The sequence below is a fragment of the Podarcis melisellensis genome (genome assembly GCF_964234715.1).
Source record: "Podarcis melisellensis genome assembly, chromosome: W".
Classification (NCBI taxonomy): Eukaryota; Metazoa; Chordata; class Lepidosauria; order Squamata; family Lacertidae; genus Podarcis; species Podarcis melisellensis.
In genome coordinates, this window is record NC_138535.1 from 28,291,237 (window position 1) to 28,318,874 (window position 27,638).

General features: G+C 47.7%; 1 pseudogene across 1 annotated transcript; it reads right to left on the bottom strand.

The window, feature by feature from the left end:
* LOC309361235 (inositol polyphosphate 5-phosphatase OCRL-like) lies at positions 1-27,638 on the bottom strand (annotated as a pseudogene). Its single transcript has 14 exons — positions 27,600-27,638; positions 25,009-25,126; positions 24,732-24,926; positions 13,357-13,539; positions 12,533-12,632; positions 12,156-12,406; positions 8,721-8,774; positions 6,785-6,888; positions 5,240-5,374; positions 4,629-4,739; positions 3,967-4,165; positions 2,978-3,186; positions 2,575-2,598; positions 1-116 (listed from the first exon to the last, which is right to left on the bottom strand). The product of its transcript is annotated as an inositol polyphosphate 5-phosphatase OCRL-like (transcript).

The window sequence follows — 27,638 nt, forward strand, 5'->3', positions numbered from 1 at the left end:
TCAGCTCACCTGGTGGCAGGCATTCTTGAAGAGGTGGTCCACCAAAAGCCAGATCTCCTTGGCCGCTCAGTGGAGTCATCACCATCCTGGGGTACGATATCCAGAAACTGCTTCTCCTGGAGGTCCAATGACAAGGGGGACTGGCATGAGAGCCTGACAGAATGTGTGCCTGTATGCATTCTTTCCTTGCTCCAGCTGGGTGGACAAGTCTTGCCCTCTGAGGCCAGAACTAGGGCTGGGCGATAGCTGGCTTTCAACACGGTGATATATCACTAGCTAAACATTGCAATACACCAATATATCACGATGTCTGAAATAAGATGGAGCTATGTAGAGGCATTGGCTGGCTTCACGGTTTCCCCCGCATTGTGATTTCGGCTGCCCCCTGCAGGAGGGCAGGGGAAAGCTGAACCGGCAGAGTCCACAGGGGCTGCAGGAATCTAAAGAAGCATTGTCTGGCTTCACAGTTTCCCCCCACATGGTGTTTTTTGCATAGTACACACACACACACATCATGATTCGCAATATATTGCCAGGTCAGAAATTATGAAACCAGTCTCACTATCTAGACTTCAAGCTGATTTGAAAATATATCGCCCGGCCCTAGCCACAGCAAGCATCTCAAGTGGGGAAACAAAAAACTAATTGCTCGCACCCCAAATCCAAGCTCCCCCTCCCCCTATTAATATGCAGCTAGTAATCCTCCCACTCCGGATGTGCAGTTCACCCAAAAGCTTACTGAATATGCAGCTGTGGACATGAGGTTTGGCTAACATTTTATTTAAATTGTTGGAACCTGCCCTGGGACCTTAGGGTGAAGGGCAGGAAATAAGTAACAAAAACAGCAACAGAACATGGATGGGCCTTCATAGGTTGATGGGCTGCAGCCCCAGCCAGCATGATGAGATGAGGGGGTCACATGTTCACCACCCCTTGTCTAGAGCACGTTGCAGAGGCAGGGGTAGAAACTGAGCAACAGCTGGAGCCCCAGCCCACGACTTTGTCTGGGCAATGCAGCACACAGCAGCTGGTGAACAATGCCTCCGGCCTCCTTCCCATCTTCCTCTCCAGGAATGTTCAGGGTGGTTATTTCTATCTCAAGCTACCACATTCAAGAGAAAGAGAAAGAGAGGAGGGGGGAGCAAGAGAGCTTTAGGAGCACAGCAGTGGCAAGCAGCCCATCACTGAAAGGAGTTGGCAAGGATGGAGAATTTGATCCCCTCATCCCCAGGGCAGCTGTTGATTAGGACCCAGTTCATCCCCCCTCCCCCCCCCCGCCAATACTCCCCGCCCCTGTTGAGAGAGAGAGAGAGAGAGAGAGAGAGAGAGAGAGAGAGAGAGAGAGAGAGAGAGAGAGAGTGTATTGGTGTGGGGAATGACACATGCTGTATCAGAGTCTTAGTGCAAGAGTAGCTGGTGCATGCTAAAGAACACAGGAGCCTTGCTGGGTTAGATCAGCATTCTGTTCCCACAATGGCCAACCACATGCCCTTGGGAGTCCATAGGGACACGGGGACAAGAGCACTCTGTCCATCATGTTCCCCAGAAACTGGTAATCAAAAGCATGTGGTTTGTGATAATAGTGGCAAGAAATAGCCCTGACCGGAGCCACTGATCAACATATCCTCCATGATTCTAAATGTCTACAGCTGTCCAAATTGACAGTCACCACGGTCTCCTTGTGGCTAGGATAATACACCCAAGTTGATCTGATTTCGAGAGGAGTGACATTTCCCTGAGCCACCCCAAAGCAGCCACTACCGCTTCCCAAATGCCAGTGCTCAGGTGGTGAGAGTAAGCCAGAGTGGCACAGCCTGTGCAGCAGTTGCTGAGCACAGAGACAAGGAGAAAACTGGCTCTTGGGGCCAGAGGGGGCTGGCACCTGCATCATGAGACTGGGCTTTCTGCCTCCCGTGCTGCCAATCGCAAGCGGACCCAGAGTCAAGCAGCGATGGCAAATTCTGGTTTCGTCTCCGTTCTCCTCTGCCGAGTTCTACAAGGGCCACGTTGAGACTAGGGGAGAGACCAAAGCAGAGAGCTAGAGCCACCACCTGGACTGGATTTGAGTCAGAAGGCAGGCAGGTGTGGGTACCTGAGAGGAAAGTCCGGTTGGTGGGGTAGTGCCTGGTTTGCCCTAAGGGACCAGCTGCCACTGCATGGAGCAGCTGCTGATCGTTGACAAGGGCAACTCCATTTACGTGCCTTCGAGGCACATGCACACTGCTGCAGAGCTGGAAGGGGCACTGGAAGGGGCAAAAATGTCCCCCCCCCAAGAGCACAAAAGCGGCAAAGTGGCATGGAAACAGCATCTCGACTCCCTCCCAGGAGCTTTGGCACCGACCTTTCAGACCTGTGGAGAGTTGGAGCAAGGAGTTTTGCAGGGAGGCTGCTGGTTTTCAAAAGGCCTTTCAAAAGGGCTTCCGGGAGTTTAGAGGGTGTTTGCAGGCTTTTCCAATGCTGCCCCCAATATACGCAATTTCATTTAAATGCACGGCACCTCGGAACGCAACCCCCGTGTAAACCTGCTTTGAGCCCGCTACAAGAACATCTAGAGGATAGCAAACCAACTGTTACCTTTTCTAGGAAGCCGTCTTCTCCCTGAGATCAGAGGAGGAAGGCAAGAGCAACAGACAACCAAGGGTGTTAATGGCACAGGCCCTGAGAAGAGAAAGAAACAGCCCGTTGGCTGAACAGAATCTGGGCAGATGGCAGGGAAATGCACACGGTTCAGTGGCCCTGCGAAAGGGCAGGTGGGAGGACCAGAACCTGGGATGACTCAGTCAAGGCAAACAAAGGGCATGAACAGCACACAGGAAGCGGATGCACAGCTACAGAAGCTGAAGCTGAATGCAGCGGAGGACCCCCAGCCCCCACATTGCTGAGTGGAAGAGCAGCTGTTTTCCAAGCAGGCAAGCAGAGTGGGAAGGGTAGACATCCAGCACATGAACCTGCCAGGTAAATCAACCCCTTTCCCTACCAGGTCAATAAGTCTGGTGACGGGAACTCCGCCAAGCGGCTGCCTCATCCAGCACAAGGCTTCCAAGGAGGTCCCGAAGCAGCTTGGTAGGTAGCTCCCACCGATGATGAGGAAATAGTCCTTGCCAGGGTCAAGGTGAAGGACAAAGATAGCCTCAATCTTCTCTTCCTTGCTGACGTACACATCCAGGGAAATGTCCACCGTCTCACCTAAAACGGGAGGAGGTCAGGTAGATACACTCTTGGGCACAGCCAAGTTGGCTTGTCTGTAAATTAAAAGTGAAGACGGTGAAGAATTGAACAGAAGGACACAATAGGAGGCTGCTGGATCAGGCCAACGGCCCATCTAGTACAGCATCCTGTTCTCACAGGTGTATGGGGCAAACCTTAACTTCAAGAATTAGGAGAAGAAGCGACTCAGTTCCCACCCCCACCCCACTTTCCTCTCTAGTCCTCCAAAGCAGCAGCTGCACAGAAGATGGTGACAGGATACTGGGGGGTGAGAGAAAGTGATCCTAACAAAAGAATATCAAAAGGGAAAGGATTTTTGCGCCCCCAATGTAACTTTCTTTTTTAGTTTACATTTCATCGAATTTTTAAAGGTTTGGCTAGTTCTATATGTTCCCCAAGATATTTTTGTGCCTCCACAACATAAAAATACGATTATTTTTTTAAAAAAGTAATTTTTGGACGGACTGCTCTCACTGGTTCCCTGCGATGCCAAAAGGTGTTTGGGGACCCTCCAGCATTGCTTGGCTTCAATTCATTTGTCTGTGTGTCTTTGTTTAAAGCTGGTCACACACACTTTTACACTTTGGGCTCAGCTGCTTTGACGTGTGGCCCTTGGAGGCTTGAGCATGGGGCAATGCAGCCCACAAATGTTAAGCCTCCCCTGCTCTACCAAACTCCCAAGGTTTGAGGGAGGAGGGTTGGGAAGAGGAGGGGAAAAGGAAGGCCTTCCCTAGATGAGCCTTGGGGTCCCTTTCCAACTCCACAGTTCTCTGATTCCAGAGAGAGACGCGCAGGGCTCCAAGTATCCCTCGCAGGGCTCAGCGCGAAGCCATGGCTTCCAATACTGGCTGTCACTGAGCTTGGGGATAAAGGAGAAGTGGAGGGTGACCTGCCCGTTGTTTGTGATCTGGAACCTCTCCTTCTGCAGCTGCCGGAACTTCACATTCTCAAACGGAAACTGCAGAGCAAAACGGGGGAGGGGGAGGAAAGAGAGTGTTTGCCTTCAGCAGAGGCAAGGAAACATGCTCCAGGGGGAAGTTTGTCCTTGGCCCCGGCCTCTCATTTAGGGGACTGCACATGCAACAGGTCCACGTGGGGCTCTCCAGATATTGCTGCACTTGCCACTGGCCATGTTGGCTGGGGATGATGGGAGTTGTAGTCCAGCATCTGGAGGGCACCACGCTGGCGACCCCTGGAGTCTTTGCCTGCAAGGAAGAGGAAGAGGCTGCCACTCAGTGGAAGGGCATCTGCCTTGCATGCAAAGGTCCCAGGTTCTATCCCCAGCATCTTCAGGTAGGGCTGGGAGAGATCCCCCGGAAATCCTGGGGAACCGCTCAAGACTGAGCTAGATGGGCCAAGGCCTTCTTTCCCCCCTGGTCTTTTTGCAGCAAACCCTCTTTAAGGGGTTGGAGAGGATCCTATTCGTCCTTACCTCCCTCCAGGGAGGGAAGGAATTCGTTCTCCATCCTGTCCATCAACTGAACAATATCCTCAATCACTTTCCGGTACCGTCGGTCATCCACAACCTTCACCTATCGGGGGGGGGGGGGCAGAGCACATTTGTTGGGGCTATGGACTAAAAAGGGGGGGCATGAGTTAAGAGCAATAAGGCCTGATGCACCCCCTGTTCCCAGCCCTGAAAGAGGCAAGTACTGTAACTCTGAGAGCTTCCCCAGGATGGCAGCGGCTGTGACTTCCAGAGCCAATGGGCTGAAGCCCAATGCTCCAAGCCAAGTACCACAGAAGCTCCATTGCATGAATGGAGCCAACGGTTAAGGTATACAGTTCAGCCCATGTGGTCTGCCATGCCTGCAGGAGCAGCGTGTACTCAGAACAGTGGAGAATGGAAGCCTAGGGATTTAACAGAGCCAAAACCTGCCCACTCCTTGCACCGGAAGTCATTGGCCAAGGAGGAGCTCTGTGGAAAGGGGCCTGGTTGTTGGTCAGGGCCTGCCCAGATTCGAGGAGGTGCCACATAGCAGGCAACTAAAAAGCCTGAATAGACGATAGCCCTGGCCAGGGCAGGTGTTACCCTGTGAGGAAGAGGGAGCTGGCGGGCTTGTGGTCGCTCCTTTTCAATTCCATGTGGCTTCGGTAGCTGAGCTGATTCACGCTGCCTCCTCGCCAGAGGATTGGCTCACACCATGCTGGCACACGGCACTTCCCACTGCAAGGAGACAGTTGGACTGGCTGAGGCAACACACAAGGCTCACACAGTCAAACTTTGGCTCCACACACGGCCTGTGATCTTGACCACGGTCAAGAGCTGGAGATGATGGGGCTTGGGAGTCCAACTTCTGAAGGGGCGGACCTTGCAGGTGTGCACGCATTTTGCCTCATGGAGAGAGTTGTCAGGAAATCAAAAGCTGCCTTCTACCAGGTCAGAATGATTTTCTGACCTCCCCCAGTTTGGATTCCTACATTGCAAGGGATTGGACGAGATGACCCTCGTGATCCCTTCCAACCCCACAATTCATTAATTAAGTCTCCTCTGGCTGGCAGCAGCTCTCTGTGGCCCAATCCTTTTTCAGGTGGAGGTGCCTTTCAACTTGAGACTCTGCATACAAAGCATATGGCACACCACCAAATGATGATCCTTCCCCAAAGCAAGGGGCCCCGTTATTCTTGTTCAGACACTATTTTTTCAGTGATCCAAAAGACCCTTTCTGGCACCTGAAATGCTGCCCAAAGGAGCCTGCCGTTTTCCGGCTTCGTCACTACATGTTCCGCCTGTCCTTTTGATTTCCCCATTACCACAGCAAGAGCAATGAAACTAGCAGGCCTAGGTGGCTTCTGACAGTTGTCAAGAACCACAAGAATATGCCACATCCTGGATGGTGAGGCTCAATGGCTACTAGCCATAATGGCCAGAGAACATACTCCACCAAGAGAAGCAGTATGGCTTGGAGGAGGGGAGCGTGCTGTTGCACCCAGGTCCTGTTTGTGGGCTCCCCGAGAGGCATCTCATTAGCCAATGTGAGAACAGGATGCTGGGCCAGATGGACCAATGGCCTGATCCAGCAGGGCTGCTCTCATGCTCTTATGCCCTGGCAGACTCATCTTGAGAGAGCACCAAGTCTCATTCCCAGACTTCCTTGACACAAACAGGATTCTCTGCTTAAACACGCCATGAAACAGGATGCTGATTATCAGGACAAATGTGGGGGAAAGGCTGCTTGTGGAAAAGGAGCCAAAGCATTTCCAGAGACTTTGAGCAGGGATGGCTTGAGGAAGACAACATATCACAGCCTTGCATTTCACAACTCGCCTAGCAGCCTTTGGCAACCGGGAATTCCATGCAAGCAAAGTGAGCAGGTGAAGGAGAGCTGGATCTCTCTCTTCCTCCGTGGCTTGGTGTCCATTCTGGCTGCAGAGGAAAGGAAGTCCGTCCAGCCCTCAACTCTAGCCCTCCTCCAACAGCTTGCTTAGCAGAAAGCCATGTTTAAAATATATGTTTTACTAGCCTGCTCAGGAGGATGGAAAGGCAGGACACTACTAGCATCTCAGCAGACTAGGAAAAACAAACAAGCCTTGCAGAAGAATGATTGAGAGGACTTACTTACAAAGGCTCAACTATCAAGCAGGATCTGTTTTAGAGTCGAATTTGTACGTCGGGATGAACTTGATCTCTCCCTCTGTGAAATCAGCAAAAGCTGTCTTTTGGGTACGCTGAATGTTTAGCTAAAGCCAAAAAGAAATCGCTTATCAGCAGAGAAGCAGAAGACCCCCTGTTGCCTGACAATGGAGTCTATTAACAGCCACTGTTGTGCTGGAAGACCAAGGTGAAGTACTAGTAGGTTAAAGGTAAAGGTAAAAGGACCCCTGACCATTAGGTCCAGTCGTGACCGACTGGGGTTGCGGCGCTCATCTCGCGTTATTGGCCGAGGGAGCCGGCGTACAGCTTCCGGGTCATGTGGCCAGCATGACTAAGCCGCTTCTGGTGAACCAGAACAGCACACAGAAACAGCGTTTACCTTCCCGCCAGAGCGGTACCTATTGATCTACTTGCACTTGGACGTACTTTCAAACTGCTAGGTTGGCAGGAGCAGGGACAGAGCAAGGGGAGCTCACCCCGTCGCGGGGATTCGAACCGCTGACCTTCTGATCGGCAAGCCCTAGGCTCTGTGGTTTAACCCACAGCGCCACCCGCGTCCCTACTAGTAGGTTAGCCAAGTGCAAAAAAGGGGTATACCTGCTGAGATCCTATCTTATACCCAATTCTTAAAGGTACAGGATGCTTGTGCATTTTTGCCCCATGTCATCTTAAATTACTTTGCTGCATCACACGACAGGAAAATCCTCTAACTCAGGAGTAGCAGACACGTGGCCCTCACAATGCTGCAGAACTACAATTCCCATCATCCCTGATTACTGGCCATGATGGCTGGAGCCAACAGGAACTGCAGCTCAGTAACATCCGGCAGACCACAGGTTAGCTATACCTCCAATAGACAATCTTATATGTACCAATAATCCATACAAACTGTTAACAACCACCAGAATACACCCCCGACACTATGAGCAACTGCAAAACCACCCTTTTGCATCCTACGTTGGCTCCCAGGACATTTCTGAGCACAATTCTCAGTGTTGGCGCCAACCTTTAAAGCCCTAAATGGCCTCAGCCCTGAAAGAGTGTCTCCATCCCCATTGTTCAGCCCAGGCATCAGGGTCCAGCACCGAGGGCCTTCTGGCCTTTTCCTCACTGTGAGAAGCGAAGTTACAGGGAACCAGGCAGAGGGCCTTCTGAGTAGTGGCACCTGCCCTGTGGGACACCCTCCCGTCAGATGTCAAGGAGATAAGTAACTATACAGCCTTTAGGGAAGTTTTTAATGTTTTATGATGGTTTTGCATATGTTGGAAGTCCCCCCCTTGCCTTCCTTGCAGCATCCTTCTCAAAGGGCTAAGGCACGACTACGCTCACAGAGTTTAAATCCACCGTAAGGTGCAGCAATCAGGCCTGTTTCAACACAAAATACCAATGCTCCTTATGCCAAGTGGGAGAAAGGTCGTCAACATGATGAACACACAAACCTTGGAGAGAAAAATGTAAAACAAAAAGCACCAGCAATTTAACTGGACTTAATGGAAGTCTCTGCTGATAAGAACATGTGAGCAACGCAGATTTTCCAGACAGATGCAAAACCTAGAGCAGGAAACCTTAGACCTTTCGATATTGCTGGACAGCAGCTATGCTGGGGCTGATGGGAGTCCAACAACATCTGGAGCGTGTGCTGAGCTAGGAAAGCCCTCTAACTGGGAAACGGCAGAGCAGTCCTACTTATTCCAAGGCAACCCTCCAACTTAATTGGGACTTGCTTCTAATTCAGGTTGCACAAACCGGCAACCTTAAAAAGCATTTGTAGAAGTCGCAGTCATCCTATGTTATAGCTACACTTTGCTCCTAACTGCCTGAAAGTGGTTTCTCTAGCCTAGGCTGGGGTATCCCAGACAAAGGAAATAAACAGGGCAATATCCTAAACCACCACATATAACACAAAGATGTCTCTCACCTGGTCGTAGGTCAGAAGTCTCTGAAGCTCATTTTTAGTGATCAGATGACAATGCTGGAAAAAAGCAAAGCAACCACAGCTACAGGCTAGCTCACGGGGTCGGGGGTCGGGGGTCGGGAGGCAGCCTGCTGCCACTTCCTGCAATATGTAGTAAGACTGATAACTAGGATTGGGCAGTATGATCATATTAGGCTAGTGCTCTGTGAACTAGACTGGCTCTTGAACTGCTTCCAGGCCCAATTCAGAGCATCCCATTTGGCCTTTCAAGTGTTTCAAGGTTTGGGGAAAGGGTACCAGAAGAAGGCCCACTTATGTTTGCACTGCCTCTCCACTGACTAGAATCCCTTTCCCAGGGAACTCCTGCTCTTTCAAGCATGGCAGGGCCTTTTCAGTCATGGCACCCGACCTTTCAGAATAATCTCCCAAAGAGGTTCACCTGGCCCCTGCTTTGATGTCCTTTCAGCAAAGACTTTTAGAATTTCCCCTGGTTCTTGAATTCATGGGCAGGGCGCTTGTGGCCCTCCAAACCCTGCTGTAGTACACAGGAACATGGGAAGCGACCTTATATTGAGGCAGACCATTGACCCATCAAGCTCAGGACGGACTACATGGACTGGCAGCAGCTTTCAGGCAGAGATCATGCCCAGCCCTAGCTGCACACACTGGTGACTGAGCCGGGAACCTTCTCCATGCAAAATGGCCGCTCTGCTTTCGCGTTACTGCCCTTAACAAACTGCAACTCCCACCCCGATCACTGGAGAAGTTGCCCACATTTGCTATAATCTCATCTAATACATCTCTGCCACTCGGTTTATGTTGCTCTCTCCTGGCTGCTCTAGTAGAAACCTTAGTGGTGCAGCTGCAGCAGCAGGGATCGCCGACACTGCACCCTCCTGGTGTTGCTGAAGTGGAACTCTCATGAGCCCGTCAGCAAGGCCAATTCTTAGCAATTATGGGAATTTTGGTCAATCAACATTTGGAGAGCACAATGCTGCCTGCCATAAAGAAGGCTGATCACCGAAGAATTGATGCTTTTGAATTCTGGTGCCGGAGGAGACTCTTGAGAGTCCCAAGGACTGCAAGAAGATCAAACCTCTCCATTCTGAAGGAAATCAGCCCTGAGTGCTCACTGGAAGGACAGATCCTGAAGCTGAGGCTCCAAGACTTTGGCCACCTCATGAGTGGCCAATGGATCCAAACTACAAGAAAGAAGATTCCACCTAAACATTAGGAAGAACTTCCTGACAGTAAGAGCTGTTCGACAGTGGAATTTGCTGCCAAGGAGTGTGGTGGAGTCTCCTTCTTTGGAGGTCTTTAAGCAGAGGCTTGACAACCATATGTCAGGAGTGCTCTGATGGTCTTTCCTGCTTGGCAGGGGGTTGGACTCGATGGCCCTTGTGGTCTCTTCCAACTCTATGATTCTATGAGAAGAGAAGACTCCCTGGAAAAGACTCTGATGGATGAATGTATTGCCAAAAATGTTATTTTTGTTTCAGTCATTGCAAATTCTGGACAAGATGGACTGTTTCAAGAAGTGGCAGAAAGACATTTCTAGATTTGTCTGGCAGGGCAAGAAGCCCAGAATAAAATTTAAAATACTAACTGACGCAAAGGAAAGAGGTGGATTTGCCCTGCCAGACCTTAAACTTTACTATGAATCAGCAGCATTCTGCTGGTTGAGAGATTGGCTGCTTCTTGAGAACACAGACATTTTGGACTTAGAAGGTTTCAACAATGTTTTTGGGTGGCATGCATATTTGTGGTACGACAAGGTTAAAGCACATAAAGCATTTAAAAACCATATTGTCAGGAAAGCATTGTTTAATGTCTGGATAAGATACAAAGACTTACTGGAAAATAAAACCCCAAGGTGGTTGTCACCAATGGAAGCAAAGGCTCAGAAAAAACTCAATATGGAGGCCAAATGGCCGCAATATTGGGAAATATTGGAACAAGAAGGAGACAAATTGAAATTGCAGAGTTTTGAGAAATTAAAAGATAAAGTGCGAGACTGGCTTCATTATTACCAAATAAGAGAGGCCTATAATTTGGACAAAAAAAATGGCTTCCAGGTGGAAAAATCAAAATTGGAAACAGAACTGTTAGATCCCAAAACTAAGATACTTTCAAGAATGTATAACTTGCTGTTAAAATGGAATACGCAGGATGAAATGGTTAAATCTGCTATGATTAAATGGGCACAAGACATTGGTCATAACATTATGTTTGCTGACTGGGAACAATTGTGGACCACCGGTATGAAATTTATGGCATGGCATGTAATGCATTGAGAGAGAATATTATGAAAATGATATACAGGTGGTACATGACACCAGTCAAGCTTGCAAAAATATATCATTTGCCCGACAATAAATGTTGGAAATGTAAAGAAAATGAAGGTACATTCTTTCACCTTTGGTGGACGTGCCCAAAGATTAAGGCCTTCTGGGAGATGATCTATAATGAAATGAAAAAGGTATTTAAATATACCTTCCTGAAGAAACCAGAGGCCTTCCTCCTGGGCATAGTCGGCCAATTGGTGCCAAAGAAGGATAGAGCTTTTTTCATGTATGCAACAACAGCAGCAAGAATACTTATTGCAAAGTATTGGAAGACACAAGATTTACCCACCCTGGAAGAGTGGCAGATGAAGGTGATGGACTATATGGAATTGGCGGAAATGACTGGCAGAATCCGAGACCTGGGAGAAGAGTTGGTGGAAGAAGACTGGAAGAAATTTAAAGACTATTTGCAGAAACACTGTAAAATTAACGAATGTTAAAATGATGTTGGATTGAAAATAAGTGGCATTAGCAACAAAGTTATTAAGAATATGCAAAAATGAATTGATAATGGTTGGAAATAAAGAGTTATAATATGTTAAGATATAGAGATAAGACAATGAATGAGGGTAAGGATTTGCTGATTTGATTATGTAAAGGGGATACAAAAAGGGGAGGTGAGAGGAGGTCAAGGAAACAAGCAAATGAGTTTAAAGTTATAAAAAAACAGATTTGTTTTTATTTTTTCTTATTTTATTTTTGTCTTTTGTCTTTTGTATGTTGTATTTTTATTTTTATTTTTTCATGTATTTTTGTACTTATGTTTTTGTAAAACTTTAATAATTATTTCTTTAAAAAAGAGAAAAGACTCTGATGTTGGGAAAGATGGAGGGCACAAGGAGAAGGGGACGACAGAGGACGAGATGGTGGGACAGTGTTCTCGAAGCTACCAGCATGAGTTTGACCAAACTGCGGGAGGCAGTGGAAGACAGGAGGGCCTGGCGTGCTCTGGTCCAGGGGGTCACGAAGAGGCGGACACGACTAAACGACTAAACAACAACAAATGCTGCCTACCCTGAGCTACACACAGGCAGGAAAGTTACAGAAACGTGACTCAATTTGCTTCTCCAGATAGCGGAGACCAGCAAGTTACATCAGCCAAGGCTCTCTCCCTCCAAGCCCTCGAAACGCACTCGTGTTTCATGATTGTCAGCTGCGGCAGACCCTGGTCAGGGGGCAGGAAGCTCATCTGGGCACCGATATCCTTGTAATCCTGGTTTCGGCGCCCGAAGTCTTCCACGTGGGCAGCAAGGTGGGAATTGACCATGCAGAAGCTGGTATTGTTGCAGACAAGCCTCACGGCCACACACCCCTTGTTACCCTGCAGGGGCGGAGCAAAGATGGCTGTTAGTGAGCAAGCAGGAAAGAGGGGGAACTGGTTGGCAGAGATTAGAAAAACAGACAGACAGACAGACAGACAGACAGACAGACAGAAAGATCGACGTAGGGAATTCCGCTGTCAGGGTCTACTCCCCATCTTCCCCATGATGCCTGTGGCCACTGTCTCCCTCATCACTTCCTTGATGCGGCTGAGCTGGTCCTTCCTGACAAAGATGAGCACCAGCTGCACCTAGAAGATGCAAGGTACTGGGATGTCTACCAGCTCTGTTCATTGCTTGCTGTCCTGGGCCGGCTGGATGCAGATAGGAGTGGCAGGTGGCACCAACTGGGGATCCCCCAAGGGAAGAAGGCTCAGAGCCAGGGAACTGGTGGGGGGTCGTCCGAGGGAGAAGAGGGAGCAGACTGTGAGCAAGAGGAGGTGTTGGAAACTGAAGAGGCAGGAGGGAAGGAAGATTCTGTGGCAAACAGCAGCCCAGAATCCGAGGCAGAAGTGGAGGCTGGAGGCGGGGGTCAAGAGGCAGAGATCAGGCAGGCTGCTGAAGAAGCCAGGGGGTCTCCCCATCCTGCTGCGATCAGCTCCCCTCCCTGCTGGTCTCCCAGAACACAGAGAAATTAAGAGGAGGGAGCAAAGACAGGCAAGGTGTCAGAGTCTCAGGATGCTTGGGAAGGACCAGGGGGAGGAGGAGACTTCAGAGAGTGGTGGGTGGGTAGCAACCTTCAGCCTTCACAACTACCTCACTGGGGCAAGACCTGTTGGGAAAGGTTTCTGTGATCACGAGGCCTGCACGGTTTGGGTTTCTTTGAATAAAGAATGTTGGCTTCTTTTGAATAAAACACCACTGACACCAGGTGTTTTTTCTTGCTGACCTCCTCCTCCTCCTCCTCCTCCTCCTCCTCACTCCAGCTCCTGACAGCTGTCTGGCTGCTGAAGAAATGGGTGGGGTTGGACTTACTTTCTTGTACTTGGATTTGGAACGCAAAGCCTTTTCCACAGCTGTCAGCCACTCTTGCTCCTTTGTCGAGTCCAAGTAGAAGAAAGCCTCTGTGCTCAGGTCCAGCTCCTGGAACCGAATGCCCAAGTGCCAAAGAGAAGGATGTGGAAGTGCAGGAATAGGACTCCAATCGGAACAGACGTGCTGGTCAAATATGCAAAGACAACAGGAGTGTGCAAGGGCAGGCAAGATCAGGACCAAGAACAAACAAGTAATACCAGCCACTTCTTCCTCAGCTTAGCTATTCGGGGCCCCAAAGGAGCTTTGCTAATGAAAGAAAAAAAGCTTTTCCCTTGTATTTTTTAAGATGTGTCAGCCAGCCTGATATCTAAGCACTATCCCAGTAGCCACAGGCAACCAGAAATTCTTTGAAGGCAAGTGAGTTGGTTGATCTCTCCATTCTTCCTTCACCTGGCAACCTGGTTTCCAGGCTGGCTTTCCGGGAGCAGAAAACCACCTCTCAGATCTGTTGTGCCAAGCTTGTTTGCTAGAAGATTACCCCGTAACACCCTTGTCCTCTTTGCAAACCTCCTAAAAGGCTAGCCTTCTGTGTTTCCATGCTGGCCATGAAGGAATGGGCATTCCCGACTCTGAAAACAGCACAGAAATACAGCCTGTCTAGTAAAGGGGTAAAAAGAGCAAGCTAAACAGCCTCTGTAAAACAGTAGCATCTGAAGCTGCTAACCACATACTGATAAACATATCATAAAAGGAGACATGAAAAACAAATGGCCACTGGGTACTACTAACAGTGGGACACGGGTGGCGCTGTGGGTTAAACCACAGAGCCTAGCACTTGCAGATCAGAAGGCCGGCGGTTCGAATCTCCGTGACGGGGTGAGCTCCCGTTGCTCGGTCCCTGCTCCTGCCAACCTAGCAGTTCAAAAGCACGTCCAAGTGCAAGTAGATCAATAGGTGCCGCTCCGGCGGGAAGGTAAACGGCATTTCCGTGTGCTGCTCTGGTTCACCAGAAGCGGCTTAGTCCTGCTGGCCACATGACCCGGAAGCTGCACACCAGCTCCCTCGGCCAGTAAAGCGAGATGAGCGCCGCAACCCCAGAGTCGGTCACGACTGGACCTAATGGTCAGGGGTCCCTTTAACTTTACCTTACTACTAACAGTACGAGGAAATAACCAAAGCAAAAACTCAAAAACTTTGTTTGAAGTAGTAAGCTTAGCATTATAAGGATGACCCACACCAAGTGTTGGGGGGGGTGTCACACCTCCCTTTCCTCCAGCACAGCTTTTAGGAGGAGTTCCAAAGGTTTTGCTTCAGTTTTGGATTAACTGCATCTTGTCACAATGTCTGAAGCTGCACAAACCGCTTCATTTGAACCATGGCTCCTTGAAACAAGCCCATTTCCAATCGTGGGTTTACAAAGCTGGTCAAATGAACCACCTTAGGATCTGGACACACCAAACTGTGGTTAATTTAAAATCCAAGTGGAAGCTTCCCAATAGGCTTGGGGTGGGGGAGAGGTGTGCAAACCTGGAGGAGAGGCTGCCGTCCTGCTCATAATATGAAGCCACGGTTCAGTATGTGGCACCAAGGGAAATTGCCCACCACAACTAATACTTTCAATTACCCACCCATGTGGCCTGAGTGAACAGGACAGACTTTGCCTGGCACCCAACAATAAAGCTGTCATGTAGATGTCGCTTTCTCCAGCCCCAACTCTGATACAGGTTATAATAATAATAATAATAATAATAATAATAATAATAATAATAATTTATTATTTATACCCCGCCCATCTGGCTGAGTTTCCCCAGCCACTCTGGGCGGCTCCCAATCAGTGTTAAAAACAGTACAGCATTACATATTAAAAACTTCCCTGAACAGGGCTGCCTTAAGATGTCTTCTGAACGTCAGGTAATTCTTTATCTCTTTGACATCTGATGGGAGGGCGTTCCACAGGGCGGGCGCCACTACCGAGAAGGCCCTCTGTCTGGTTCCCTGTAGCCTCACTTCTCGCAATGAGGGAACCGCCAGAAGGCCCTCGGCGCTGGATCTCAGTGTCCGGGCTGAACGATGGGGGTGGAGACGCTCCTTCAGGTATACAGGACCGAGGCCGTTTAGGGCTTTAAAGGTCAGCACCAACACTTTGAATCGTGCTCGGAAACGTACTGGGAGCCAATGCAGATCTCTCAGAACCGGTGTTATGTGGTCCCGGTGGCCACTCCCAGTCACCAGTCTAGCTGCCGCATTCTGGATTAATTGCAGTTTCCGGGTCACCTTCAAAGGTAGCCCCACGTAGAGCGCGTTGCAGTAGTCCAAGCGTGAGATAACTAGAGCATGCACCACTCTGGCGAGACAGTCCGCGGGGAGGTAGGGTCTTAGCCTGCGTACCAGTTGGAGCTGGTAGACAGCTGCCCTGGACACAGAGTTAATCTGCGCCTCCATGGACAGCTGTGAGTCCAAAATGACTCCCAGGCTGCGCACCTGGTCCTTCAGGGGCACAGTTACCCCATTCAGGACCAGGGAATCCTCCACACCTGCCCGCCTCCTGTCCCCCAAAAACAGTACTTCTGTCTTGTCAGGATTCAACCTCAATCTGTTAGCCGCCATCCAACCTCCAACCGCCTCCAGGCACTCACACAGGACCTTCACCGCCTTCACTGGTTCTGATTTAAAGGAGAGGTAGAGCTGGGTGTCATCTGCATACTGATGAACACCCAGTCCAAACCCCCTGATGATCTCTCCCAGCGGCTTCATATAGATATTAAAAAGCATGGGGGAGAGGACAGAACCCTGAGGCACCCCACAAGTGAGAGCCCAGGGGTCTGAACACTCACCCCCCACCACCACTTTCTGAACACGGCCCAGGAGGAAGGAGCGGAACCACTGTATGACAGTGCCCCCAGCTCCCAGCCCCTCTAGACGGTCCAGAAGGATGTTATGGTCGATGGTGTCAAAGGCCGCTGAGAGATCCAGCAGAACTAGGAAACAGCTCTCACCTTTGTCCCTAGCCCGCCGGAGATCATCAACCAGCGCGACCAAGGCAGTTTCAGTCCCATGGTGAGGCCTGAATCCCGATTGGAAGGGATCCAAATGGTCCGTTTCCTCCAGGCGTGCTTGGAGTTGTTCAGCAACCACCCGCTCAATCACCTTGCCCAAGAATGGCAGATTTGAGACTGGGCGATAGTTGGCCATTCACCACCCCGCAGAGCCCATCACCCAGCCCTTCCCGGCTCACTTTTATCAGCCAGGATGGGCAAGGATCAGGGAGACAGGTGGTCGGTTTCACTCGTCCAAGCAGCCTGTCCACATCCTCGGAGGTAACAGATTGGAATTGATCCCATGTAACAGGACCAGACAGAACTCTAGCACTCTCCCGCCCTGGCCCTGCTCCCACGGTGGAGTCTAGCTCCTTCTGAATCTGAGCGATTTTATTCGCAAAAAACTTTGCAAAAGCATTGCAGGAGGTCTTGGGGTCCCTACCAGGCCCCGGTGGTACAGGTGGTTCTGATAGATTGCGAACCACCTGAAAAAGTCTCCTGCTGCTGTTTTCTGCAGATGCAATGGAGGCGGCGAAGAAGGCCCTCTTCGCCGTCGCCATTGCCACTTGGTAGGCTCGACGTTGAGCTCTAACCCGTGTCCGGTCTGATTCAGAATGAGTTTTCCGCCACCGGCGCTCTAGCCGTCTCAACGATTGTTTCATCACCCTCAGCTCCGGGGAAAACCACGGGGCTGTCCGGGCTCCATGCAATCGGAGAGGGCGCTTCGGAGCCAGACAGTCAATAGCCCTGGTTAACTCCGCATTCCAGCGTGCCACCAGGGAATCAGCTGAAAGGCCATCAACTTGGGATAAAGCATCCCCTACCACTCTCTGGAAGCCAATTGGATCCCTTAAGTGGCGGGGGCGGACCATCCGAATCGGTCCCACCTCCCTGCGTAGGGGAAGGGTTGCGGAGAAGTCCAGTTGCACCAGGAAGTGATCTGACCATGGCACTTCTTTTGTTTCGCTTTTAGTTAATGTCAGATCACCAACATCCGTAGAGGTAAACACCAAGTCTAAGGCATGTCCGTGGCTATGAGTTGGGCCAGACTTATTCAGGGACAGCCCCATGGAGGCCATGCTTTCCACGAAGTCCCGAGCAGCCCCTTGTAAGGTCGTGTCGGCATGGATGTTAAAATCCCCCAGGACAACCAAGCTAGGTGTCTCCAGGAGCATATCCGCCATGACCTGAAGCAGCTCGGGCAGGGAATCCTTGGTGCAGCGGGGAGGTCGGTACACCAGTAGGAATCCTGTACTGCCCCTATTGCCCAACTTCCAGAACATGCACTCAGAAAACTGGGTCTTCCCAATAGGACGCCTGGTGCAGACTAATGACTTCCTAAAAATCACTGCAACCCCCCCCCCCCGCCCACATGACCTGGGTTGCTGTGCGTAAGAGAAACCTGGTGGGCAAGCAGCGGCAAGGACAGGCCCATCTGCTTCATCCAACCAGGTCTCTGTCACACATGCCAGATCAAATCCTCCATCCACAATCAGGTCGTGGATGGCAGTGGTTTTATTCATCATTGACCTGGCATTGCACAGCAACACTTTCAGGTCATGTGGGTTTCCCTTGCTGATTACTGTATCCTTCTGGTCAGGACCAGACCTGGAGGCAGGGATAGTCCTCAAACAACGACTAAACCTGCCTCCTCGGTAATGACATGGTCTGGTCTTAGCATAACTCCTCCTCCTGCCCGTGATCACTGAGATCGGGTGTCCCAATACATCTCCCCCTGTGGAACCTGCCCCACCCAATCTATTGGCTGAGGCCCACTCCCAGGCAGCCATGACCCTTCCCCTTAAAAGGCAAAATACAAACTATATAATAATTTAACAGAATAATAATAATAATAAAACAAAACAGAACAGAACAAAACAAAACAAAGCAAGAAACAATAGCCCTGACTAAATGCTTATCCCACCCCAAGCAAAAATAAAGTAATGAAATAATATAATATTATAAAAAAAAAAACAACAACCACCATTTAAAGTGCTGCAAATTAAAAGCGATTAAAACATTTAAAACCATTGTGTCCATTGCTGCCGGTAGCTGCTCTAAACTGTAGTGGTAGTCACTTCCGGAGGTGGCGCGAAGGGTAATGGCTGCCCTTTCCTAACTGGGAAGGGTGCTCCGTCCGAGAACGGGTCGTCCGCTACGGCGAAGCGGATACCCACACCGGAAAACTGCAGGCGGCAGAAGCCTGCAGCCTTGGGACCCGGCGGGCGCCAGAAGCTGCCCCCGAAACGTTGAAGGAACCCCGTAAGGGGCTCCGGATCGCGGAGGAGGCAGCGGTGCTGAGGGTCGTTCCGCAATCGGCGGAGAGAAGCCGCGAAGCCGTTGCCGGTGAGCGCCGACCTTTCTTCCTGGATTTGGCTTTTAAAAGACAGCAATCCGTGAGTAATAGAGACTTTCAATCAATTGGAGACCAATTTGAGACCAAAGTAATTGAATTTGGCTGAAAGCGGAGGACGAAAAAGAAAAAGGAAGTCCGTCTTCCGCCGCTATTGAACTTGAACGCAAAGAGCTGGAGGAGTGGAGGCTGTGAGTAATTTTTTTATTGACTGGATCTGAGCATTTACTGAGCTGTATTTAAAGACAGAAAAGGAGTTTAAGCATTGGATTATGTGTTAGCATGGACTTTGAAATCTTTTTCTGCTGAAGTTACAATTTAAAGAAGGAAACCAGGGCTGGAACTGCCTGGTAACAGTAGCAATCAGTTTGCAGACCCAAGCATTTTGATACACAAACTGGGAAAACCTGAGAGGTTTGGACTTTGTTACTTTATAACATCAATTGAAGTACCAGCAAGCACTGTTTTGAGACATTGTGTTTTTATAATACCAACTCTGCTAAAAACTTAACATTGGAAGGTTTTTGGACTTTAACTTTTATTTCTGGGTAATCCTTCCTGAGAAGACATTTTAGGCTCCCCCTAGAGGTTTTTGGACTTAACGGCAGTGATATTGTTTTACTTTCCATTTCTTGGCCTGCTGGCTGAGTGCTGCACCTGGGCCGTCTTTTTCTCATGGGAACAACTCAGCTTGACCTTGACTATTAGATAAGTTTGGAATGAGTGGCGCAAAGAAAAAGGAGACTAAGGAAAAAGAACAAAGACCAAGAACGAGACAAACAACTTTAGCCTCAACTTTACAGCAACGTAGATCGTCTGTGCCTATCTTACACTCTGAGGAAGAAGCTGCCTCCTTGCCACAGGCAGGGGGAGGAGAGACAGAGGATTTACAATTGGAGGATATGGCTTCAGGATCAGCCTCTTCCATTCTAGAAAAAATCTATGAAAAATTGGAATCTTTGGACAAGAGAGTGGAATCTTTGGACAAAAAGGCTGATGAGCAAACTGCGAAAATAGATCAGAACACAGAATGTCTAAATAGAATAACTGGGCAAGTGGCACAGAACACTCAATCGATTGCAAAATTGGAGGAGGCTGCAGGGGAAAACAGGAAACTGGTTGAAGACACTAGCCAAAGACTTGGACAGTTGGAAAAAGAGGTAAGACCACTCAACAAACAAGTAGGTGAACACCAGACCTATCTTTCGATGATTGAATTGAAGAATAGGGAGACTAATTTAAGGATAAGATCTGTATCTGAAGTAGAAGAAGACAAACTGGCTGAGTTCCTGACCAAAATATTTTCTGTGCAGTGGAAACTTGAGGAAAAAGACTTTAAAATTACATCAGCTTTTAGGCTGGGAAGATTGATAAGAAAAGACAAACCCAGAGATTGCTTGATAACATTGAGATCAAAGGAGGAAAGGGACAAGATTTTGGGCCTACATTACAGAAATTCACTGGACATTCTGGGTAAAAGAATTGAAATTTATAAGGATATTCCTAGACAGCTGTTGGATTTGAGATCCGAATACTCGGAATTAGCAAAACTATTGAGGAGCAACTCAATCATCTTTAGGTGGGATTTCCCTCAAGGATTATCGTTTACTTTTAGAGGGAGGAAGATTAAAATCAGAACATTGGAAGACAGAGACAAATTTCTGAACCAGTACGGAGAAGACCTTCATAAAGGACTTGGATCATTGCCGGAGCCTGGAGCACCAAAGGAACCGGCACCCTTGGATGACAAAGTACCACCCCCTGAAAAATAACCAGATTTATACAGGATGTCTCTGCAACTTCTGAGCTGGAACATAAATGGCTGCAACATTCCCGAGAAAAGGAAGAAAATCTTTCACATATTAAAAAAGGAACAATTGGACATTATTTGCTTGCAAGAAACACATGTGACTAGGCTCCACAGAAAAATTCTGGTAAATAAAAGACTCGGCCAGGAATTTATATCTTCAGACAGAGTAAAGAAGAGAGGGGTGGTGATATATGCAAAGGAGAGCCTTTCACCCAAATTATTATTTAAAGATGAACAAGGCAGAATTTTGGCAGTCGAAATACAGCATCAAGGAGAAAAAATCTTGTTATTAGGAATTTATGCACCAAATGAAGGGAAATCGGAATTTTATAAGAAGTTGCATGAGAGCATGCTGGAATATCTGGACTTTGACAACATCATCATGATGGGAGATATGAACGGGATTGTATCAACTAACATGGATAAGTCGCAAAGTCAAAAAGTTACCAAAGATGGCAGACTACCAAAGACCTTTTTTGAAATGACAGACAACATGGACTGGATTGACATTTGGAGAACGAGAAACCCCTTGGAAAAGGAAGGAACATTCTTCTCTGAAGCCCATCTGACTTGGACAAGAATCGACCAAATATGGATTACTAGATGTCTGGCACCTAAGGTCAGAAAAGTGGAAATCTGCCCAAAGACCTGCTCCGACCATAACGCTTTGAAAATGGATTTGACATTACTACCAACCGGCTCCTTTCGATGGAAGATGAATGACAATTTATTTAGAGATCAGGAGATTATTAAAAAGGCCCAAAAAGTTTTGAAAGACTATTTTGAAATAAATTTGAACACAACGGTGGAAAAAAGAACAATTTGGGACGCAAGCAAAGCTGTGATGAGAGGGTTCTTAATACAACAGAATGCTATCAAGAAAAGGAAACAAAATGAAAAGAAAGATAAGATTTTGGGAAAAATAAAAGAATTAGAAAAGAAGCTAAGAGGAAACCCGAAGTCGCAGCCGATTCTGAGAGAAATTAAACTCCATCAGGCACAATATTCTAAACTGATAAATCAGGAAATAGAATGGAAGATTAAGTCAATGAAACAAAAAACGTTTGAATCGGCAAATAAATGTGGGAAACTGCTGGCCTGGCAGTTGAAGAAGAGACAAAAGTTGAATACAGTAACAAATTTAGAAATTGAAGGAAGAAATATTCAGAACCCTGTGGAAATCAGGAAATCTTTTCAGAAATATTTCAAGAAACTATATACTCAAGGGCCGCAAAATGAGGTTGAGATTGAACAATTTTTGAAAAAAAACAGTCTTAAAAAATTTACACAAGAAAATAGACTACTCCTGAACAGTCAAATAACACGACAAGAAATTGAACATGCCATTCAGAACATGAAGTTGGGCAAATCTCCAGGACCAGATGGTCTGACCTCCAAGTATTACAAGACAATGAGTGATTATTTGATTCAACCTTTGATGGAGGTCAGCAATGAAATTCTGGAGGGAAAGAAGGCGCCGGAATCGTGGAAGGAAGCTTTTATCACGTTGATACCAAAATCAGAAACTGAAAAGACACAACTTAAGAACTATCGCCCCATCTCCCTTTTAAATGTGGATTACAAAATATTTGCTGATGTTTTAGCAGGCAGACTTAAAAAAGTTCTGAATGAAGTAATTCATAAGGACCAGGCTGGCTTTCTCCCAGGTAGACATATGTTTGCAAACACAAGGAACATTATTGACATTTTGGAACTTTTGCAAACAGATATAAACACTAAAGCAGTGCTGATATTTATAGACGCGGAGAAGGCCTTTGACAACATCTCTTGGAAATTTATGAAGGGAAATTTAAAAGAAATGGGAGCGGGGCGGGGTTTTGAAAATGGGATTGATGCAATATATTCAGAACAAAAAGCTAAACTGATAGTTAACAATGTGGTAATGGAAGAATTTAAAATTGAAAAAGGAACACGACAAGGCTGCCCGATTTCCCCTCTGTTATTTATCTCAGTTCTGGAGGTGCTCCTGAACTTGATTAGAGGTGACCGGCTGGTGCAGGGGATTCAGGTCGGAGCGAAACAATATAAACTTAAAGCTTTCGCAGATGACCTAGTTTTGACATTGCAGGAGCCAGAATCTAGTACGAAAAGAGTATTACAACTGATACATGATTTTGGTCAGGTGGCAGGATTTAAGCTAAATAAGCAAAAAACGAAGGTGTTAGGGAAAAACATGACAGACACAGAGTCAGAACGGTTTCAGAGAGAAACAGAATTATCATTGGTGAAAAGGGTAAAATACCTAGGGGTTAATATAACAGCCAAAAATCTGAGTCTATTTAAGGATAATTATGAAAAATGTTGGTCTGAAATTAAGAGAGACTTGGAAAGTTGGGCAAAACTGAAGCTTTCTTTGTTAGGCCGAATTGCTGCAATTAAGATGAATGTGCTGCCAAAGATGTTGTTCTTGTTTCAAACATTGCAAATTGTGGACAAAACAGAGTGTTTCCGGAGGTGGCAGAGAGATATTTCTAAATTTGTCTGGCAGGGCAAAAAGCCCAGAATCAAGTTTAAGATACTAACAGACGCAAAGGAAAGAGGGGGCTTTGCCCTGCCAGACTTAAGGTTGTATTATGAAGCCGCAGCTTTCTGCTGGTTAAAAGATTGGCTACTTCTTGAAGACACTGATGTGTTAGATCTGGAAGGTTATAACAATGCTTTTGGTTGGCATGCATATTTGTGGTATGATAAAGTTAAGATCAATAAGGCCTTTAAGAACCATATTGTCAGAAAAGCAGTGTTTAATGTCTGGACAAAATACAAAGACTTACTGGAAAATAAAACTCCAAGGTGGCTCTCACCTTTGGAAGCTAAGGCCTGGAAAAGACCCAATATGGAAGCCTACTGGCCAAAATATTGGGAACTGTTAGAAAAAGACGGAGATAATTGGAAATTGCAGAGTATGGAGAAAATGAAGGATAAAGTGCGAGACTGGTTACACTACGCTCAGATTAAGGAAATTTTTAAAAGTGACAAAAAGTTAGGATTCCAGGTGGAGAAATCGAAGTTGGAAACAGAACTGTTAGAACCTAAGACTAAGGTACTTTCAAGAATGTATAACTTGCTGTTGAAATGGAATACACAAGACGAAATGGTTAAGTCGGCTATGATAAAATGGGCACAGGACATTGGGCATAACATTATGTTTGAGGACTGGGAAAGGTTGTGGACCACTGGGTTGAATTTTACTGCATGTAATGCTTTGAAAGAAAATGTAATGAAAATGATATATAGATGGTACATGACCCCAGTTAAACTGGCCAAAATATACCATTCGTCAGATAACAAATGCTGGAAATGTAAAGAAAATGAAGGAACATTCTACCACCTCTGGTGGACTTGCCCTAAAGTGAAGGCCTTCTGGGAAATGATATATAATGAGTTGAAAAAGGTATTTAAGTATACCTTCACCAAGAAACCAGAGGCCTTTCTCCTGGGCATTGTCGACCAGAAGGTGTTAAAGAAAGATAGAACATTTTTCATGTATGCAACAACAGCAGCAAGGATACTACTCGCTAAGAATTGGAAAACTCAAGATCTACCCACACTGGAAGAATGGCAGATGCAACTGATGGACTATATGCAACTGGCGGAGATGACTGGCAGAATCCGAGACCTGGGAGAAGAAAGGATGGAAGAAGATTGGAAGAAATTCAAGATTTATCTACAAAAATATTGTGATTTAATGGAATGTTAAGAAGGATGCTTGGTTATAAACAATTGGCCATCACTGAAATAGATCAGGATTTGATGATAAGAGAGATTAAGAGAAACAAATTTGCAGGAGAACTATTTTATTGTAACTAAATAAGTGGTCACAAAATTTGGAAATAAGATGATAATTTGCTTGACAAAAATTTATTAACGATGTAAATGGGAGCGGGAGGCGTGAGGAAGCTCAAGGATGACACGAAATTTTGTTAAAACAAAGCAATACTGTTTATTATTATTGTATTTTTTTTTTCTAAAAACCCTAATAAATATTTATATATATATAAAAAAATAAACTGTAGTGGTAGTGCAGGCCCCGCCCCCTAGGCCGGATGGAGTTGGCAGGAGAGGGAGCGGTCCTCCCAACACTCACGCAAGCAGCAGCAGCAGCAGCCGTGTCCCGGAAGCCTCTCTCAGGCCTCTTATGCTGTGGTGGTTCCACTGGTCTTTGCACTTTGGCATGATCTGAGCTGAAATTCTGGGTGTTGACATATTCCTTCTCTCTCTTGGCGAGGACGTGCTGGATGAGTCCCTCTCTCTGTCCGGACTGCGGATGTGTGGAAGGCACAAAGAGCTGGCGCATAGTGTGGGTCATTGGGGTTGCTTCTTGCTCATGCTCTCCTTGTCACGGATACGCCTCAGGGAGATGAGAACACAACTCAAGTAGTCCTTCAAAGCAAGGAGGTGGGAGGGCACAGTACACCTCTAAGGCAACTTACAGCCTGCTTGGTGGCAGCGGTGGGGGTGGAGGCTCCCCATTTGCTGATTCTGCAGGTTTCTTTCCTTCTCCATGAAGTTATCCTCGAATCCCAGAATTCCCGAGAGAGGAAAAGACTTCTGAGGTTAGAGAGGCTTGTCGCCGGAAATCACCCCCCCCTCCATTAACACGTGTAACGCACAAGCACCACACTCACACATGCACGCATCTCCCCTCCCTGACCCCAGAGATGTCCCTTTAGAGGGCCATCTCTTAACAGCCTTCCGTAAATAAGGAAGCGCTAGTCTGACAGCTCTTCTCTACAGCGCTCCACATCGCCCTATCTTTATTGTGAGTAGACCGGCCGCCTGAACTTTAGGTCAAACGGCGGCCGCCTCAGCCAATCAACATTGCCAAACAGCGCCCCTTGCGGCGGCCACGCTGGTACTGCAGGCTGCAAGCGCCTTTTCCTCACCTTTTGACAGCTCTCGATACAATGTTTCCGAGTTTAATTGACCGTGACTGATGTAATCAAAATGTAGTAAGTAACTTCCGAAAGGCGAAAGTACTTTGAACTTCAAGGACAATATTCTTTATAAATTCACCAAAAATCAGCCGTACATCGGATTTTCACCGGACCACTTTTATTTTGCTACATATTACAAGGACTATCAAAGGGGGTTGACCTGATGTGGGGCAGCCATAATCCCTTGACCGAGCGGTCACGTAGTCAGCGGCCCTTCTCAGCGGACGTGACTACCTTGATAGCCATCATGATGGGCTCAGACAGAAGGCTATCAAGGACACAATAAACTGCACCCTTTAGTGTATTCCATGCGGACTCGCACAAAAGGACTCTGACCGGATTCCCCTCAGGGGGCAGGAAACTTCGCCCTTCTCTTTTGTTCTTGTAAATAACTCATATGGGGAGGGGAGAGGAGGCTCCGACCAGGTGTCAGGTCACTCAGATTACCTGTGTAGCCCCTCCTCGACTCCTCCTAATATTAATGTAATCATGATGTAAATGTGATGTAATTCTGGGGGTGTAGCATAGGGGATTAGCAACTAATAAAAGTTAGGGTCTCCCTTTGTTCGGGGCTTCCATCTTGCTTCACCTCGTGGGCGGTGGGAGTCCTGTCGCGACAGTCTTTTCTTGAATAAAGACCGAGCCTACTGGCTGCTGTTTTGCTCTGAATTGCTCTGGTCGGTGTCTTCATTTGTCCAAGAGAGCCCTCGGACTTTCCTGTAACAGGCTTCAGAACCGTTTGGGGAAGTTTCGGGAAAGGAACTTAGAAAATACTTAACTGCAGGAAAATGTTCCTGCCTCCCCACAGCACCACATTTGCCGGACAATTGCCTCTCAGCTTATGCATGTTTAGGAAGGATTGTGGAGGCAAGAGGTCCTCCCCTCAAGGCCTTTTCCTCTAAAGGAGGTAGACTGGTCTTCTCCAATCCTGTGGCCACTGCTGAGTTTTCCAAACTTGCTGGCATATTGCGTGTAGCACCTTAACAGCATCATCTTTAACAAAATTTAATAGTTCAGCTGGAATACCATCACTTCCACTGGCCTTGTTATTAGCAGTGCTTTCTAAGGCCCATTTGACTTTGCTCTCCAGGATGTCAGGCTCAAGGTCAGCAACCACACTACCTGGGGTGTATGAGACATCCATATCTTTCTGGTATAATTCCTCTGTGTATTCTTGCCACCTCTTCTTGACGTCTTCTGCTTCTGTGAGGGTCTTTCCACCTTTGTCCTTTATTATGGTACTCTTTGTATGAAATGTTCCTTTCATAGCTCCAGTTTTCTTGAACAGATCTCTGGTTCTTCCCATTCTGTTGTTTTCCTCTATTTCTTTGCATTGCTCGTTTAAGAAGGCCCTCCTGTCTCTCCTTGCTATTTTTTGGAAATCTGCATTCAATTTCCTGTATCTTTCACTATCTCCCTCGCATTTTGCTTGCCTTCTCCAAGTCCACCTTTCCTTTTGAAGCAAAATGTCATTGAAATGGGGGAGAAATGCCCTGCATGAAGTCTTGGGTTTGCAATTTGGGGAGAGGGAAGACTGTCTGCGGCGCTGGGGAGCAGGCAGGCTAGCGAGGCCCCCTAGATCTAGAGGCCCATGGCTTCTGCCTACTTAGCCTATACATAAATCCGGCCCTGCTTATGTCACAGTGAGCACAGGCCCATCGATCACGTGCAAGGCATTCTGCATGTTGGGAAGGAGCCTCCTGTTCTGGGCCAGGTGGAAGAGTGACACCAGCAGAAGACTGGGTGGTGGGGTCGAAGCTGATCCCGGGGAGCACGTGAGGAGTCAAGGCTTCCCGCATGAAGGCCTCGCTTCCCCTAGAAGTCCCTGCCTCCTGGTCTGTGTTCGCTTTCTTCTTCAGGTACAGCGCCAGCATGTTCTGGATGGTGCACCTGCTTTCGGGGGAGAGCTTGTAGAACTGGTCCACACTAGAAGAATAGCCATGAGACGGGTGAGACTCCTGCAAGGCGTCCCCAAAGTCAGGGGAACATAAGCGCATTTGAAGAGCCTTGCTGGCTCAGGCCAAGGCCCATTCAGTCCGACATCCTGTTGGCATGTAGTTGGTCCACCACAATTGCAAGATTATTGCATCCTTCAAGAATGGTGTGTCAAGCTCCATCTGAGTCAT